Consider the following 17,150-nt stretch of genomic DNA (forward strand, 5'->3'; position numbering starts at 1 on the left):
ATTATTAACGGCTCTTTCCTTGCATTTTGGTGGCACATAAAAGTCGCCATCTTGAAATCTTCAGTTGATAATCTCCGTCAGAGGAATTGGGGCTTTGTATTGATTTCCTAAAGCTCTCGTCATCCGGGGGCTCGTCTGTCGTGCGTCCTTAAAGGCGATGCTCGCAACAGATTGCAACACTTAGCATCAGCTTGTTGTTTGTTAGCTGTTCTCCTTCAAAGGAGAGGCTTCTAACGCATCATTTCTAAAATTCCCATTGATATCGTCGTACGTTTCATGTTTTATTCATCCAAATAAAACAATGTCTAGGACGGAATTAGCTTGGCTTGGTGTGGATTCGAGCTTGGTTGCGTTTGCAACAGCACAGACAAATGTAACACGCACGGTTGGTCTCTGAGCTGCAGCCTTAAGTGAAGCGGGACGTCCTTCCGCCCTCGAGATGGTCGCGTGACACGCGGCATCTAATTCACTAGCGAGTGACGCTCAAGAGCGAGTTCTCCCATAAGGCCGCGCTGCGCTTCCACGCAGGAAACCTGGCGTGAGTGCGCAGCTGCGCGATGATGTTCTGTTCGTGATGCTTCGGTTGGTTATGGAGCCATGCCCCCCCCCCCCCCCTCCCAATCCCCTCCAAACATCTGAGTGACACCCTCATTTACCGGTGTCAATATTCAAGTTATTCATTGACTACAAATTGAGTCCTCTAGCGCAGCGTGTGCATTTTTTCCCCCTTTCAGTAGCGACGACCTCGGCCTGTTAAGACGAGCTGAGGGGAAAGTGCCGCTGGAGATATGAGACTGTATCAGGAGGTGAACGCACGTAAGGCCGCACATGAACGCAGGCAGTAAATGAAAAGAAACCACAGTAAGGGGATGGCAGTTCTTATCTGGGAGGGGGGTTATTTACATTTGCTGTTTTCCCTTCGGCCCCGGCTTCGTTCCCGAGAGCACCGGGAGCCGCCTGTGATTAGATTTACAGATGGAGACTAATGCGAACAGAGGTAATAGCACAGAGGCATAAATCACACAGAAGAGGCTGGAAGCACCACGCTTGACCTTTTTGAATGGTGATAATGATGCTGGAGTCAGATGATGATGATGCTGATGATGCTGCTGCCGGGGCCGCAGCAGTGTCCGCGTTCAGACAACGTTGTCCTAAATGCAAAATGTGTGCGTGCGTGTTGGCGAAGGGGGGGGTTAACAGATAGGATGGTCGACCCAGGAGCGGCACAAGTGGCAGCGTGTGTGAAGCAGAACATCCACTGCAACAAAAGGGAGTGCACACACACACACAAACACACACATTGGCCACAGGCTGATACCTGCCACTCCTCTTTAAATAGACAGCGTAACCTGTCTGTCCATCTGTCCGTTTGTCCGTCTCCCTGCCTGTCCCAGCAGAGCAGAGCATCAGCGAGGTCATTAGAAGAGCGCCATGGCCGCCGCCGCCGCCGCCGATAAGGCCTGTGTGTGTGTGTGTGTGTGCACTGCCTGCCTGCGCGACAAACACAAGTGGGCTGGCCGGGGGATTACTGCCTGCTGCCATTTCTGCTGATGCCTTTTCTTTACGTTATCCTCTCCAGTCAGATGTGCTGCATTTGAATAACTCTGCCGATGTCGTAGAAACGGAACTCGACGTCTGCACCTGCATACAAATGAAGGGGGTTCACGCGCACTCGCAGAACGCACATCTAGACAATCCGGGTCCTGCAAGCCACCCCGTCTCCTTCTGCTTTTTCTTTTCTTCCTGCTACTGGCCACAACTGGTTTATTTGCATGCTCCGTCACTCGCTGGGTGGAGCGATGCTGACGGGTTGGGAGGCTCACTAATCCGCTCTGCCGCTGTCATTAGAGAGGAGCAGACAGACTATTACAGCCTCCTCCTCTCTACTCATCATAAGCACCCCCCCACCCCCGCCCCACACACACACACCGACACACAGAGCTGTGATGGAGAGTGCGTCTTGGTTCTTTAGTAATTGATCCTGTTTGGTACATGGGGAGGGACAAGAGAGAGAAAGAGGGAGGCCCTAAGTGTTGTCTTTGACTTTGCTGCATTCATTTTTCAACCGAGGCCGGAGGGGCGGAGGAGGAGGGGAGGGGGGGGCCCACCGCAGAGCTCGCCGAGAGGACCCACGCGGTACCCAACGCCGCTCTGTCCGCCTTCACTTCCCCCAGGCGTTTAATCAGCGCTCATTCTGAAATAACAGCGCGGGAAAGGAGGCAGCACAGACCGGGCGCCTCACAGCTCTCTGTGTCTAAAATACTCTTGGCGCTAATGTTTCGTGCGATGGCGGCCTCGCGGCTCATAAGGATGCGTCCTTCAGAGGCACGTCAGAGAAGCACTTCCATGAGTCATGGAAGGGGCGCTCGCAGCCGCCGGAGGACGTCACTGCTGACATTTGTTGCAGATATGAGTCATAAATTCTTGCTTTTATTTAATAATTCCTGAGCAATCTGCGTGTGATGAATGTCATTGCGCATCTCTAATGGGTGTATTATTCGGGGAAGTTGAAGGCAGCCGCGCAGCGCCTCACAGATGTCGTGCAAGTGTCTAAAAATGGTGCGATGGTGCAGTTTGCGTCACTGTGGGGGAGACGAGCTGGAGGCCGTGCAGGGTTAGAGCACCGAGAACAGGAAGCTTCTCAGTCCTAAGTAGTCGGGATGGGTCACACGCAAGAGGACGGATGTCCCTGTGGGGATTAATGACTCCAAACTCACCGTCGCACGCCGTAACATTTTGATCGCAAACATCACTTTCGGGACAAAGTTGACATTGTTGTCGACAGGCGTGAAAAAATCCGTCACAAAAGCTTTCTCGCCACATTCCACTTTTATTTCTAAAGGTTTGGCTCATGTCATAACCAATGAAACATACCTGATAGACATACGTATAAGGAGGAATATCAGAGATATTTACTGTTTGACTTTCTCAAAGTTTGAAACCCTGCCAGAAAGATCAATGTCAATTCAACACATCTATACTGTGATATTTAACACCGAATTGGCCGAATGCGGTTCTGAGACAACCACGCACACTACAAGTCTCTCAAAGTATTATGAAAGCCGGTCACGTGACAAAAAGTCTCAGAAAGAACCAAGGTCGTGCACTTTAAAGGAGACGTTTTCAAGGGCCTTTGGTAACAATCCGTTTTCTGTGGCACAAAAACACAAAAATCAAACAAAGTACCGGAGACTGATTTATTTGTGTCTGTTTTTACATCCAATCTCGGCGCGACAGCATTTATAACCCGGCGTTATAAACGGCGGAAGGAGGGGTAGGGGGGGGGCGGCGGCGTGCCCCAGATGAACCGCGTGATTTACAGCCCTTGTCAGGTAACACAGGTGAGAGTCGTTGCTTTACACCTCTCTGGTTTTTTTGTCCCGTCCAACAGGTGTGTTTTCTCTGTGGTCTGATCCCCCCCCACCACCCGCCAGCTCAGCCAGCCACGACAAGCCTTCCCCCACTCACAAAACCGTGATTGCATTCTTCAGCTATTCCACCCTCCTCCTTCAGAACAAGAGCCCTCCGCATCCCTTTCAAGTAGAGGCTGCCGGGCCGCGTTTTTTTTCTTTCTCCCCCTTTTTGAAGATGTAATCTGGCAAAACACGGAGACATCTCCGGGATTATCTCGACAGCCTTGTTGCTGTTTTTTATTTTATTTATTTTATTTTAAAGGCTGTGATGACAGCGGAGGAAAAGGCCACAACGCAAGAGGTAATGGCGGGGTCAACTGCGCCGGCTCCATTCAGGGGCCAAACTCCCACCGCTAAATGACGGCACACACAATGAAATGATGCATTTCCCCATGTGGCGAGGCTGTGTTTACAATCGAGAGTAATGGCAGCCAGCGGAGCGCTCGATAGCAGATGGCGCCGCTAGGTGAGGTTCATTTATGTCACGCCCCCCCCCCCTCCAAAAAATGATGAAATTCCCAAAACCGTGCCAACGTGTCAGCCCGAGCGCGCGCGCACACACGGAGACGAGAAGCATCGGCGCGCAGTCACAAGAGGGAGATTTACTATACACAAATTACAGGCGCATAAGTGGGCGCTCCTTGAAAAGGATCTTGACTTTGTAATCATATCAGATGTTATCGGGAGGAGATTTTTAGGAAGGGTAAGTGCTTGGAAACTGAATCAGAGGGAAGCTGCCTAGGGAACACGTTGTTATCGTAATTACCTGCTGAGCGATGACTGCAGCGCCGGTGTTGATGTTGACGCTGACGCCGAGCCGCCCTCTCCTCTCTCCGGCAGGGCGGCCTTGTGTGTGGGTTGTGTTCTGTTCCCTGGGCCCCTTTTCTTTCTTTTTGGAATTTTTCTTTTCTTTTTCACCCCCCTCCCCCACCGCACTTCAAAATATTGTTTTGGTGAGATCTGTGTTGGAGATTTCGGCCCGGACTTGCGTCAGTGTGCGTGCGTGCGGTACGAGAGCCTGAGGGCCAAGCGGAGACCTCGTCTTCGTCGTCTTCTGTCTCAAAAGAACAACCTGCTACTGCCGGCAATGCGTTAAAAAAAAAAAAATTGATTGCAAATGATCTCTTTAATGAAACGCGGCCTGTCTCCTCGGCGTTGTCATTTTAACTGGAGGAAATAACAGGTGATGATATCAGAGCGGGGATAAAGGAGGGGGACACTTGACCTGTTTGTTTGGGGGAAAATGGCTAATTTCCTCCTGATAAGCATCTGACAGCTCACAGTAAAGTGTTTTATCTCGGCTGGAGGGAAATGGCTTCTCTCGCTCACGGCACCGGCCGATTTCCCCAGACTATGCTGCTTTAAATTGCCTCTCCTATTTGCAATAGGTAATCAATAGAACCAGGCCACTTTTTAGCATGACGTGGACCTTCTTCGTCTCCTGCAAAGTCCCGCACTCTCCTCTTCCACCTCACATCAATGACTGTTGTTTGCCATGTTTTTACTGCTCTGCCTGTCTCTCTCTGCTTTATCAGTTGATGAGTTGTGTTAAGACGCCCAGGGACGGCCCTGCCGGTTTGAAGGAGGCGAGGTTGGCTTTTATAGCTCCTCTGCTTCCTCTGCCTTGGATGATGGTGTGTGTGTGTGTGTGTGTGTGTGTGTGTAGGGGTTGGGGTGCGCTCGTGTGAATGAGCGTCTGTAGGAGTTGAGCGTCTGTAGGACGAAGCCCCCCCCCCCCCCCACCCCCCGCTCAAGGAAGCTAAAGTAAACGTCGTGGTGTTAAGGGGCTTTTCAACGGGAGAACTTGCGCTTTGTCGCGTTCGAATCACTTTAAAGGCTTTGTGCGGGAGAATTGGTTTATCTCAGTCGATGAACAGCCACATCATCAGATACGATCACGGGGATTGAAGGGGTAAGAGAGTAATACCTGGCACGGTCGGGAAACTGGAGACAAGTGGCTCTAGTGGAGAGTTGAGGACAGTTTAGATTCAAAGGTGACATGAGTTTTAAGTCTCCCTCCTGACACACACACACACACACACACACACAAGTCACGGATACAGACACGAACCTCATTTAACACGATTAGTTTCTTTGAGGATTTCACCGCAGCCTCTTATATCCGGGATGAAAGAGTTCACACTTCTGACAGAGAGAGGGAGAGGAGAAGAAAAAAAAAAAGTCTGGAGTCTGCAGAAGCTGGTGCGAAGCACTCAGCTTTTTCGCTGCAATATTCACCACGTTATTGAGGAACACATTGCTTTGTGCCGTGTTGCTCTCAACACCATCTGCAGTGTGCTGCTCAAGTGGTGGCAAATCTTCCTCCTATAGTCTCGTGCCTCTCATGCGGCATTGCAAGTGAAACTTGTAACGGACGCAGAGGTCTCCGCTCGATGTCCTGGTGCGTTTTCAGGTCCTCATAAACGTTTGCATTCTTGCAGTGATGCCCCCCCCCCCCCCCCCCCAACCCCCTCCCGGGGGCACCAACGCACTGCCGTCTTAGCATTTAGCGCTTTCTCGCACTCTTTGGCTTTGAGGCCTGATCGTCGTTACAAACGTCTGCAACGAGAATCCAGTGCAAATACGTCAAAAATACGTACTGTAGCAAAGAAATCTAATTAGAAATCCAATGTTTAATATAATTAAATTTTCTTAATGTAGGCCAAATTAACAACGTGATATTATAATCTTTCTCTTAAACCCATGACCTTTACACGCCGGCTGCACAGCCGTTTTTAAAGAGGGTCCATTGGCGCGTGTTATAGCTGCGTAATATCAACCTAATAGGCTTACCTGTCTGCACTGTGCAGGACATGGACCCTGTAAATCACATTTGTCCGCGACACCTGCTCGCCTCCCCGCGTATTTATGGGTTTCTCCTCCGCCTTGTCCTCATCTTTTTGGCCTCAGTCCAAAATCGCCCCCCCTCCCACCTTCCCACACCCCCTCTTCCCACAGCATGTTCTTCAGCAGGCTCCCCTCTCCTCGTGGATTAAGTGAACGAGCAGGTGTTAAGATGTTCCATTCATGCGCCCGTCCTGTTGGAACCATCAGTGTGTTGTTCTGAAAAATCAATGGGATATATTTCAGACTTCAGTCTTGTGGAGATGATGCGCCACACTGTGTTTAAGAAAATAAACCACCCAAAGGTTTGTTTCAAACAATTCACTTGCACATTTGGCATAGCTTCCTGCTTTTCTGGTTTCAAATTTCTTCGACTTCCCCAAATTTGCATGCAAATGGCTTTGTCCCACTGGCCAAAATTTACCCCAACTGTAGGGAGAAATGCCAAGATGTAATATACTGTACTGCTTGGAAAACGGCCAGGAGGGCAGCCTGAAGCAGGGGAAGCCTGTCTACACCAGTGGTGGAGATAGTAAGCGTGGAAACAAGAGGGAGAGAAAAGACAGTGGTTTGTCCCCTCAGGACGGACAGAGATGCTGTTGATGAAGACTTGAACTTGTTAGTGTCTCTTTCTCTTGTCACATTCATTTTCATCTCATGTTTTTCTGTCCGGAGTAATATCAAGCAAATATTTAAGCTAAATGCTACCAGCCACATGCGGACACAAGCTCACACCGACAATATTGACCTGCGCCGCCGTCTGAGTTAAACCTTTTTGCTGTGTTAAACCAACCATCATTTTCTAAGTAGCAGTAACCACAATCTGCAACTGCGATTGAAGGCAAATGCTGGTAGCTTTACAAGTATTGGCTGTTAGTTTAGCTTATGATACCACTCATGCTGCTAGCGTGGCTAAAAAGTCTTGCAAAGCGAGGACGGAGGGGTCTGTTTTCATAAGGAGGCTTACACCTATTGAATTGATGTGCATGGTGACGGAATGGCAATGCGCTGTTGGGCTAATCCCAAAACCTGTGCATGTGTTATTCTGGGCCTTTTGCTGGATTTGTATCCGCCTGTAAAAGGTGCAGCGAAGCAGTGAGGAGGGACTAAGCGAGGTGTATTAAGGCAGCGAATCCAGCCGCTGTGTGTGTGTAATGGACTCGGGATGAGGGCCGACCAAGCGCCGGGCTGCTGATAACCTTTAGGAAGGACATTGTTCCTGTGCAGTGGGGGGTGGGTTTGCATGGGGCAGGAGGAGGATTGAGGGTATGTGTGTGTGTGGGGGGGGGGGGGGGTAGTCAGGGCTGCTGCAGTATACAGGCACGGCACTGTGATCGGTGCTGCGGCTGTACGTTGGTTCATTGCCTCTCCGGCAGGGTCAGGAGGCAGAGTGAATGGGGGCAGTATGGCAAAGTCCCTCGCGGTGTCCTGCGTACGTTTGTCGACATCGGGGTCTATTTTCTGGGTGATACATTCGTCTTCTTGTCTGAACCGGCATTCCATAAAAATGAATTTTAAATTTAACTGGCTCTTTTTCTCCTGTCTTCCTTCCCCTCAGATCACCGCTTAATAAGGAGGGGTCAGCGAAAGGACCGAGCGTGAGGAATACATGAAGGCCAGGGTGGGGGAGGGGGCGGCCACCACAGCGGCAGTACCACCACGGTCAAAGTTCACACAGGTAAACTGATTTTTTTTCTTTTTTTGACCTGCAGCTTGGTGATGCAGTGTGTGTGTGTGTGCTCTATTGTTCGGTCCTGGCTTTTTCTTGCCCCCCCCCCCCGCCACCGACGTGGAGCAGACTTGGCACGCCAAAGGCGAGCTGGGGGAGTAATGTGGCTGGTTTTGATTGGACCTTCTTGGACTGGCAGCCAGGGAGGAACTGGGAACCGAGCAGTCTGCAGCTGCTGTTTATGAGGAGCTGTGCAGGATCTCGCTGGGCTCTGTCTGAAAAACCCAGCCGGTCCCCGCCGAGCAGCCTGTGGCCAGTGTCAATACACTGAGAGTAGAACAAAACCATGGTGCAATGATTCAAGAACCATTTACCCCCCCCGCCCTCTCACCCCCTCTCCTCCACCTCAAACAATTACTAGGGGTTTTTTTTGGGTTGCAGTGAGCAGATGCAGGACCGGCTAATAAGGAAAAGGATTCATGTGTTTCAGATTTCTAGAGACAAAAAGTGTATTTCAGTGTAGTTTTAGTGCATTTCTAGACTTTGTAACCACTTTAAACATTTCTAACTCCAGTCTGAAGTCTGCATTAACCACAGTTCACTATATAGTTTGCTATTTTAGGGTTACTTTGATAAGAGCTTGCTGTTCAAATGTATACGCCTCTAATGGCACAGAACCAGAAAGGTTGCACTTTCCTCCTGTATTTGCTACCGGGGGTTAGGGGGTGACTTTTTCTTTTTTTTAAGGGTGGATAGGAGCAGATCAAGGCAGCAAATAAATAAAGCACAGGTTAATCTTCCTGTGTGTGTGTGTGTGAGAACACTGACCAATGGCAGACGAAGCGATAAACGTACAGAAAGCGACAGGTTTAACACACACGCGCGCGCACACACTTCCATGTGTGCACACGAGACCATCGACAGAGTGACAAGTAATGCCAAGCGAAGGAAAAGGAGATGCTGACAGGACGGAGGCGCACAATGAGACATGAAAGCGTTGGAATGAGAGTTTTTGCTGCGTTTCTCTGCTGCTGTCGTAGCGCATTCGGCTCGCCTGGAATCCATCCACTCGTGTCTGTCTGTTTTTTTTCTTCTTCTTTTTCCTCCTTGCCTTGCATTAACACACACACACACACACAGCGCACCAACAGTTGATCAAACAACCGAGCAATTGAGGTTGAATTTGGCCAGACAGCCCGCCAGGATGAGAAATCTAGTGCTCCTCTGGCTTAATTTGTTTAGAACGCCCGTCATCGCTGCAAACATGCTTCAGACTGTTGCCGTTTACAGAGAAGTATTTTCCCCTGCAGCTTTAATTGGATGCATGTTTTTATGTTTGCACCGCATAGTGTGACCACTGTTGACACTGAACACTGTGGCTGTTGTGGGGCGAGAGAGTGAAGATGTAGGAGAAAGGAAGCGTGTGTGTGTGTGTGTGTGTGTGTGTGTGTGTGTGTGTGTGTGTGTGTGTGTGTGTGTGTGTGTGTGTGTGTGTGTGTGTGTGTGTGTGTGTGTGTGTGTGTGTGTGTGTGTGCGCGCGCGTAATGGCTGGGGTGGATTCCTTTAGTGTGTCGCATCCACACTGAAGGTGAAACTTTATGGTTTTGCATTAAAAGGATACGGCTTAGTTATTGTGTGCAAGTAGCTGTGCAGTCGTTGACGTGCACCAAGGCTGTATGTATGCTTTCAGGATTGTAGTAAGTAAAGTAAATGAACGTAAACACACTGAGTGGAACACAAGTGTTATAGGAGCTGATCACGTACAATACATGTTTGTACTGCTGGGTTGTTGCGTGTCAGTTACACTAAATCCTACGTCCACAAACCGAACTTCTTTAAAAGACGTCGGTCAGAGACAATGTTGCCTGATATCAGGCGGACGGTTAAAAACAAAGAAGGTATCAGACCCACTCCCTGGTCACTTCTTGCACATTACGCAGGTCATTTGATACGGGCGCCTTGTTGTCGCACCTCGTTGCGTATGAGAAAACAAGAGCCCTTTGCAGATCGCTGACGTAGTCGATGCAGTCTTAAGTGTTGGGCTTTTTTGGTGTGTTGTCTGCGCCTCTTGCCTCATGGCATTCCAAGATAAAGCAAAGGATGTCAAACCCCTGAGGGATTAACTCATTCCAAAGGAATTAGCATCCCATTCCCAGGCTTCATTTTTCGTCCTGGCTGTCTCCTTCCCGCCATTTTGTGTTCTTCCCTTTTTGGTTTGTTTCTCCCCAGTTTTTCTAAGGTAAAATGGGTTTGTGTGAGCGGTTAGAAGGGCGCTGCGCAGCAGGAGTGTTTCTCCATAAAGAGAAAAAGAAGACAATAAGTCGGTAATCAAGCAGAGTCCTGAAGTTCTGATGATATTCAAAAGACAGGAGTGCGCTTTCTTTTTTTTTTTTTCCTTCTCACTTTCACAGGCTGGTCTTTTATTTTTGGATAGTGTGCTGCAAGAGGCAGAGTAGATAAGGTGGTGAGGATGGGAGGAAACGTCTCCAGCTCAGGGACCGAGCAGGACAGGTTGTGTGAGGATACTCGCTGTCCTTAACAGCGTCGCCTCAGGGCCACCTCTGCTTCCCCGACGCAGCCGAGAGTTGTGCTGTTGAGAGGAGTCCGACTATTTGCGACACGTTCCTCTGCGTCGGATGGCGCTCCTGGTACACTATAATTACCACGGTAACACTGTTATTTGGACATGTTTAGGCGTAAGCAATGCAGTTACTTCAGATCAATGTCTGAAATGATTTTTCTTTGATATATTTAAATGACAAGTGTGGCTCCTTACACCTATTAGGTGTTATACCTCTGTGGATTTGCGCATCCAAAATAGAGCCTGACCAGCGTTGCTTCTTCACTTGGTGTGAAGGTAAATTCCAGTTTTATAGAACTGTTTTTTGGGGGGGGGACTGATTGCAATCCTGATTAGTTGCGATCACTGTTATAAAAGTCTGTGTGTGTGTGTGTGTGTAATGTGCGTGTGTACTGTGCAACAATTTAAAAAATGTAAAAACTGAGAACTGGCCAGTTTACAGTGCATCTTTAATTTTGACATTTGGGCCTATCTCTCCCTTGGTAGTACAGGTAGAAAAAAGACCGTTTCACTGTACTTCTGAGATTTAGGTGTTCATGCAGGTTGTAGTCAAACCCTCAGGCTCACCAAACTTGCTTAGGACAAAAAGCAAAGGTAAATAGGTGACATTTCACCCACCAATATGTTGTTTTCCCTTCCTTAGTTTAATGGATTTCGTCACGTACCCAAATCTCAGAAACCACATAGGAAGTACAGTTATCAAACCACACACAAAAAAACACAATTCTCCTGCCAATACCTCCAAACCATGACGTAATCCGAAATGACATCACTCCTGAAGGACGCCACCTCTTTTTTTTTTTTTTGCGCCGTTTAGTCCATGATGTTATCCATCAGTGGGGCTCTCTGTCTGCCGTCGTCAATTACCCAGAGGAAAACAACATTAGAGGCCCGAATGCGACACGGAGCCGCGGCAGGCCTGACACGGCTGTGTTATATGTGATTGCACAACCTGTTGGCTGTCCGCCTGTCAAGTGTCTCCACGGCCCTGATGAATGGCTGTAATATGCCGCGCATCACAACACGCCACGCCACGCACTCATTAACGGCTGCTCGTGATGCCGGGGACGTTCCTCCAATGCCGCGGCAGCAATTCACACGCGCGGAGCGAGAGAGCGCGAGCTGGCAGTTGAGTCGAGTGAGGGTGAGAAATGGCGTTCATAAATGCTTCAACCTTGTTTGCACGTCGCCATTCAAGGCGGTAAACAAAAGAAACACGGTGTCCTCATTTGAATAATTCCACAAATGGTCGTGGCAGGATGCCAGCGTCCCGCTCTCACGTAACCCTCGGTGAATCAACCAAGGATAACGGGAAAGGGAGAGGCGAGAATTATTATTATTATTATTTTAAACGCGCAACACATATGTTTCTCAATTAGATACATGCCCGTCCATCTGTGGCCTATTTGCATAGATTATCAGAAATGTGTGCAATGCGGCATTGCGCGGCCGCGTGTGGGAACATCACAATGCGGCGCCTCAAAGAAAGGAGATTGGATCGGTCGCCTGTCGGATGCCATCTGAAGCTCTGCTGATTGCTCTTTCTTTCAGTGAATTAGAGACGCGCTACGCGGGATCCTCCGAACTCCTCGACTCGCAGCTATAACAAACAGATTTGATTCTCATAGTGACACTGCTCTCTTCACATTAAACGGGTGAAAACGGTTCTGAATGATGCTATTTTCCAAGGCGTCTATGGGGGAGACGCTGTGCAGAAGTGCCTTTGTGGCAGCAAAGAGGTTTTTTTCTCTCTTTTTTTTCTTCCCACAAATTGTACCGGTTTATGTGTGTGCAAAGGTGATCTAAAACCTACGTGACCCTGAGCCACATTAGTGGTTGGTATTTATGACGGGCAGACCAAAGGCCCATTGGAAGCACCAGCCACGTTGAAGGAGCCCCACCGATGAGCACATTCTGCCGATTTGACACGCCCGTGCTCGATGTGTACCGGGCCTGTTTAGCCTTCCCTCAGGTTGAAGCCAACATTTTGATAGAAACAGACACAGATGTTGAGAGATTTGCAATTTCACCTTGCCCAGATGTGCCAGCCTTTATCAGGGTGGAAGCCGCGGAGGGGATTAATGAACAGTGCTGCACCTGCAGCGAGAGACACTCGGTGTGTCTTCTCCTCTGTCTGTTTGCCTGCGTTCGTGCACGTGTGTCTTCTCACAGCTTGAGTTTCTCGGTTTGAAATGCAACACCTGCAGATGTGTGTCGTAAACTGCAGCCTCCAGTTTCTCTCCCATTCAGAGGGGACCATTGAAACAACGCAATTAAAGAGTCTCTCTACGCGGGGCGACGATCCGGCGCGCGCGTATGCCTGTTGATGAGTGTGATTTTTACATTGTTTTAAACTGCGTTTTGTACAAATTGGGTACCAGTCCACGGCTCCTTGAGGATTTTACCGCTGCAGACAAATGGGAGAAATTCTGGTTGAATACAATGTGTTTGTTAAGCTTAAGAAACATTGAAAGGCAGCCTATATATATAGAACGACAGAGTCAAGGCATCCGCAGTCTCCGTCACTTCAGACTGGATCTCATCGTCAGTAGATCTGCCCGGTTCAAGAAAATACTTGTTTCAGTTTGCTTGTTTCACTGTGTCTGCTCTCTCTTTCTGTGTGTGTGTGTGTGTGTGTGTGTGTGTGTGTATATCTGAACAGGGTCGCTACAATATATATACAAACAGGCAGAAATTCAAATTCATCCAACAGAAACTGTAATTACCAGATAAAAGAGACACTAAAAACTTCAAATTTGACGGCACGCCGATCTAGATTGCTGCAACAAAGACTTCAGCTCTGCACCAATCACAACGCTAGCTGCTCCTTTGTATCCCTAGTCTGTTTAAATATAGGGGTCAAAGGTCACTGACAACCTGTTGACACTGAGAAGATTAATGCAACGTGCACAGCCGCACACGGAGGCGAGCACAGCCCGGTCTCCTCGGCCCGGCGTGGTACAGCAACGGTTTCTCGTTGCTGTTGATCTTTGGGTCCTTCCAGCTACAGATACCAGAGCCGGAGTTATTCTGCGCTCCGCTCCCTGACCCCCCTAATTGAGAACGGCTGTAGGCTGAGAAAAGGGAGAGCTAAACGGAGAGAGCAACGGATTCCAGTGTGCAAGAAAGAAAAGCCCCCCCCCCCCAAAAAAGAAGCTAGTAAATGAAAATGAGAGAGAGAGGCCCACACTGATCAAGCGGAGGGCGCCTGCGTGCTCAGGCCGAGCACAATGTTCCTAAACGTTGGTTCGGCTTTTCGATATCGCACGATAGCCTGTGAGGAAAGCAAAAAAAAAACGTAACCAGAGGGGGACGGGATGGAGGGGCGGCGAGCTCGGCGACAGCTGCACGCATGTCGGAGCGGGTGACGGCCCGTCCGTCTGTCAGAGCAGATATTTCTGTCTGTTTAGTGCTGCCTTACAGGCTGCCAGGGACACTCCTCATGTCATCGCCGGGTGCCTGCTGTCACTGGCTAAAAAGGAGAGCGGGAGCGCGTGCGTGCGCGAGGAACCCGAGCAGCTGTCCTCGGGAGGCTCCTCCGCTCTGTCGGCAACATCGTGAAGTTCACCTTGAAGTTCATCTGCCATTAGAGGAGCGTTTTCAAGATCACTACCTGACCATTTGCACTACTGTATATCCGAACGGCGTGTGGCGTTATAATCATTGTTTGTACCCTTGCTGTATTTGGGAGAAGCGAAATGCAATTTTCTATTGAGGTTGATCTCTAAATCAACATGTTTTCGTTAATGAGAATTAAGCAGATTCTGTCCCGATCCTCGTCCCGATTCTCGTCCTGATTCTTCCGTCTCGAGAATTGTCAGAGAAGTCCTCATTTCTTCTCATTGCTCTAAAGATGATCTTGCCAAATATTCCAGTGGTGTGATCAATGATCTAAGAGTGTTCTGGATCCCCCAATTTGCTCGGGAATCCGTCCTGGCCCCACTGAAAGAAGTCCAAGTGTGCGTAGAATGTTGACTGGTAGTTGTTGTATATCAGCGGAGCTAAAATTCCCCGTGTGCCGTGTTGGCTCTCCCGAAATAGCTCCGAGCTCGTCTGTTCATAACGACAAATACCAACGAAAACTGCTTACCGAACCTTTCTCGAGACTTTCTCCTCTTATTTTGGCTAAAACCAGTCGTAACGGCTTTAACATACTGAAGAGAAACATTATGGACGCTGGGCGGTCGTCTGCAGTTTTATTCAAGTATCCCCTTTCCAATCGAGGGTTTTTGTTCCTCACTAATACGGTGTACTTTCCCTTGAGTCCTTTCCATTGACCGTTTGATTGCAATCATCCGTTGTCAGAGTGTTTGTCTTTACTACACACGTTTGTTTTTTTTCGCCGGCTCTGATGGTGTTCAGTGAGATCATGGAATCCATTTTCCCTGTGCTTAAGAGCGTTGGCAAGGCGCTGGGCCGCTCCGTGGTCGTCGTGAGGATTTGGGGTTTGCACCCACCGTCTAGTTCTCTTGGTCTCCCGCGCGGGCTTTTTCATGCGGCTTAATTGGACTGGGGAACTGCTTGAAGGTGTGAACGTGTGCAAGGAGCCAACTGGGTGTTTTTAGAAGGAAGAAAGCGCGGGAGAAAGAGTTGCCAAGGACGAGACATCTCTTTGGAGTCGCATTTACTCGACCTTTCACGGGATCTCTCAAAAAAAAAAAATGGCTCAAGGAAGCCGGGTCACCTCGTTCACCAGATGTCACACCCGGCCTGGAAACCTCACCACGCCGCCGGCGAGGGGTTCGAGCTTTCATGATGACGTTGCCTATCATTTCGTGGCAGCTGTGACAACATCAGTCCAGCTTTTAGAGTCTGTACGGTCGATGTAGCTTCCTCTGGTAGCCCGACAGCCCCGGTACCACACACCGGTGTTTATGTTCTTTAGGTTTACACGGTTATCTCCATACGTAACCTGAGCACTCAAACCTATGGCCACCTGCCACACGTGCTTGTGTGCGTGCGTGTGATCTTGCAGCTGCAGGGCCGGCGTGTCCTTTCCCCCGTGTTTCTCTCCAGAAAGAGCTGCAGGGACTTGGCAGCACTTTCATTCCCTCCGGAGGCATTTCCGCACGCTAACAAAGCTCGGCCTGCGTGCTGAAACGGAGAGGAAGCAGCTTTTGTGAAGGCGAGCAGTCGATTTCAGGCGCGTGCGCGTGAACTGCTAACCCTGGCTAACAGTCAGTTAGATGCAAATTTACTTTTGAGCTCGCAATTCAGGTTGCTCCGGGCTCTTGTTTGTCAAGCGCCTACTGTAGCACGAGGAACAAGCCTACTCTGTATGCCCTTCCCCAAGACACAGTTGTCTCTTGTTTGCCTCTAATTAACTGGCATAATACCTAGCTTGTCGGATCGGTTAGCGTTTTTTTACGGGGCTTGTTAACCGCTGGACCTTTCACAGTCTTCACTTCCTGCGCAGCCGCGGCCAAAAGGAAATGTGTGCCGTGGCCGGGTCACAGCTCTCCAGGGTGTCTGGCTCAAACCCATATGAGAATAAAACTAGTAGAATTAACATAAAGCACCGAAGCCCGCAACGCCTAATTAGCGCTGATTTAAAAAAGCTATATATCAATATATTGAATTGAGAGAGGGGGGGTGAGAGAGATGGTGTTTTAGGTTTCATTGTCTGATTATTCCCTTTTTTTTTCTTTTGCTGCCGGATACAACTTGTAAACTCTGTGCTTCCCATAAATAACTCTTAGCTCTTGGCAAGAACTGAGGTCGAAGCTCGCACGAAACATTTCTGCTGTCTCACTTGAGGTCGTGACACGGCTACCGAAAAATGTCCAAATCTCTTTTTCTTTTCCTCTTGCAAAAGCATACGGTCAGACTGCAGCGTGTTTTTGGCAAACCGCAGTGTCACCGAAGCTGAGACCCCCCCCACCCCCGCCGTCTACGGCGTCCTGTGTGTTGTTGGCCGGGGGCCCCGTGACACACGCTCATGCCCATAAACGGGGGAATTGGCCCTCTGGAGAAAATAACCTTGATAATTACTGGGTGCATATGGACCCGCCCACAGCGCGAGGAGAGGGGAGGGGGGGGGCGATGGGGGTTGAGAAGGAGAGACAGACAGAGGGGGAGAGAGAGAGGGAGAGAGACATCCGCTGGTGCATTCCTCCGTGCTGTGTCACACTGGTGCAGAGTTTCCCCTCTCTGCACTCGCATGGAGATTTCCGAGAGGCGGAGGGTGCAAAGGGCTGCGGACGCTGACATTATTAAGGTTTAACAAGGAGACACGCTTCACATTTACGGACCCTCTCCCCCCTCCTCCCCCCCCCCCGGTCAGAAAAGACAACTAAAAGGTTTCAAACAGCGAGCAGGCCGGTGACCTTACTGTCGACGCGCTCTCCCGCTCTTTTGCTGCCCCGTGGGACACACCACGTGGCCGGCTGACTCGTACCATTTGACCACTGGAAATGGCGAGGGACATTTAAGCCCATCGCTCGCGCAAAACCTGGTTTCCATTTCAGCAAAGGAGAAGCTGCTGCCTAACCCGAGCGAGTGTCTTTAAACAAACACGGTGTTCCCGCGTGGAGTGTGTGCTCTGCCTCTGTTGCAAGTGCGCCCGCCGCCTACGCACGAGTGTAAAGTGAAACAGACTGAGCCGCTCCCACGAGGAACCGCACGACAAACGCCGGCGAACAAC

At 49.6% G+C, this 17,150-nt stretch overlaps 1 protein-coding gene across 6 annotated transcripts in view; it reads left to right on the forward strand.

The window, feature by feature from the left end:
• zmiz1a (zinc finger, MIZ-type containing 1a) overlaps window positions 1–17,150 on the forward strand; it is an 83,435-nt gene that overhangs the window by 12,073 nt on the left and 54,212 nt on the right. For all 6 annotated transcript variants that reach the window (XM_040177724.2, XM_078104462.1, XM_040177720.2 and 3 more), the window contains exon 2: window positions 7,816–7,935. The gene's annotated coding sequence lies outside the window, so the exon portion shown is untranslated. The remainder of the gene's footprint in view (window positions 1–7,815; window positions 7,936–17,150) is intronic.

Source organism: Gasterosteus aculeatus, chromosome 6 (genome assembly GCF_964276395.1).
Source record: "Gasterosteus aculeatus chromosome 6, fGasAcu3.hap1.1, whole genome shotgun sequence".
NCBI classification, from domain to species: domain Eukaryota; kingdom Metazoa; phylum Chordata; class Actinopteri; order Perciformes; family Gasterosteidae; genus Gasterosteus; species Gasterosteus aculeatus.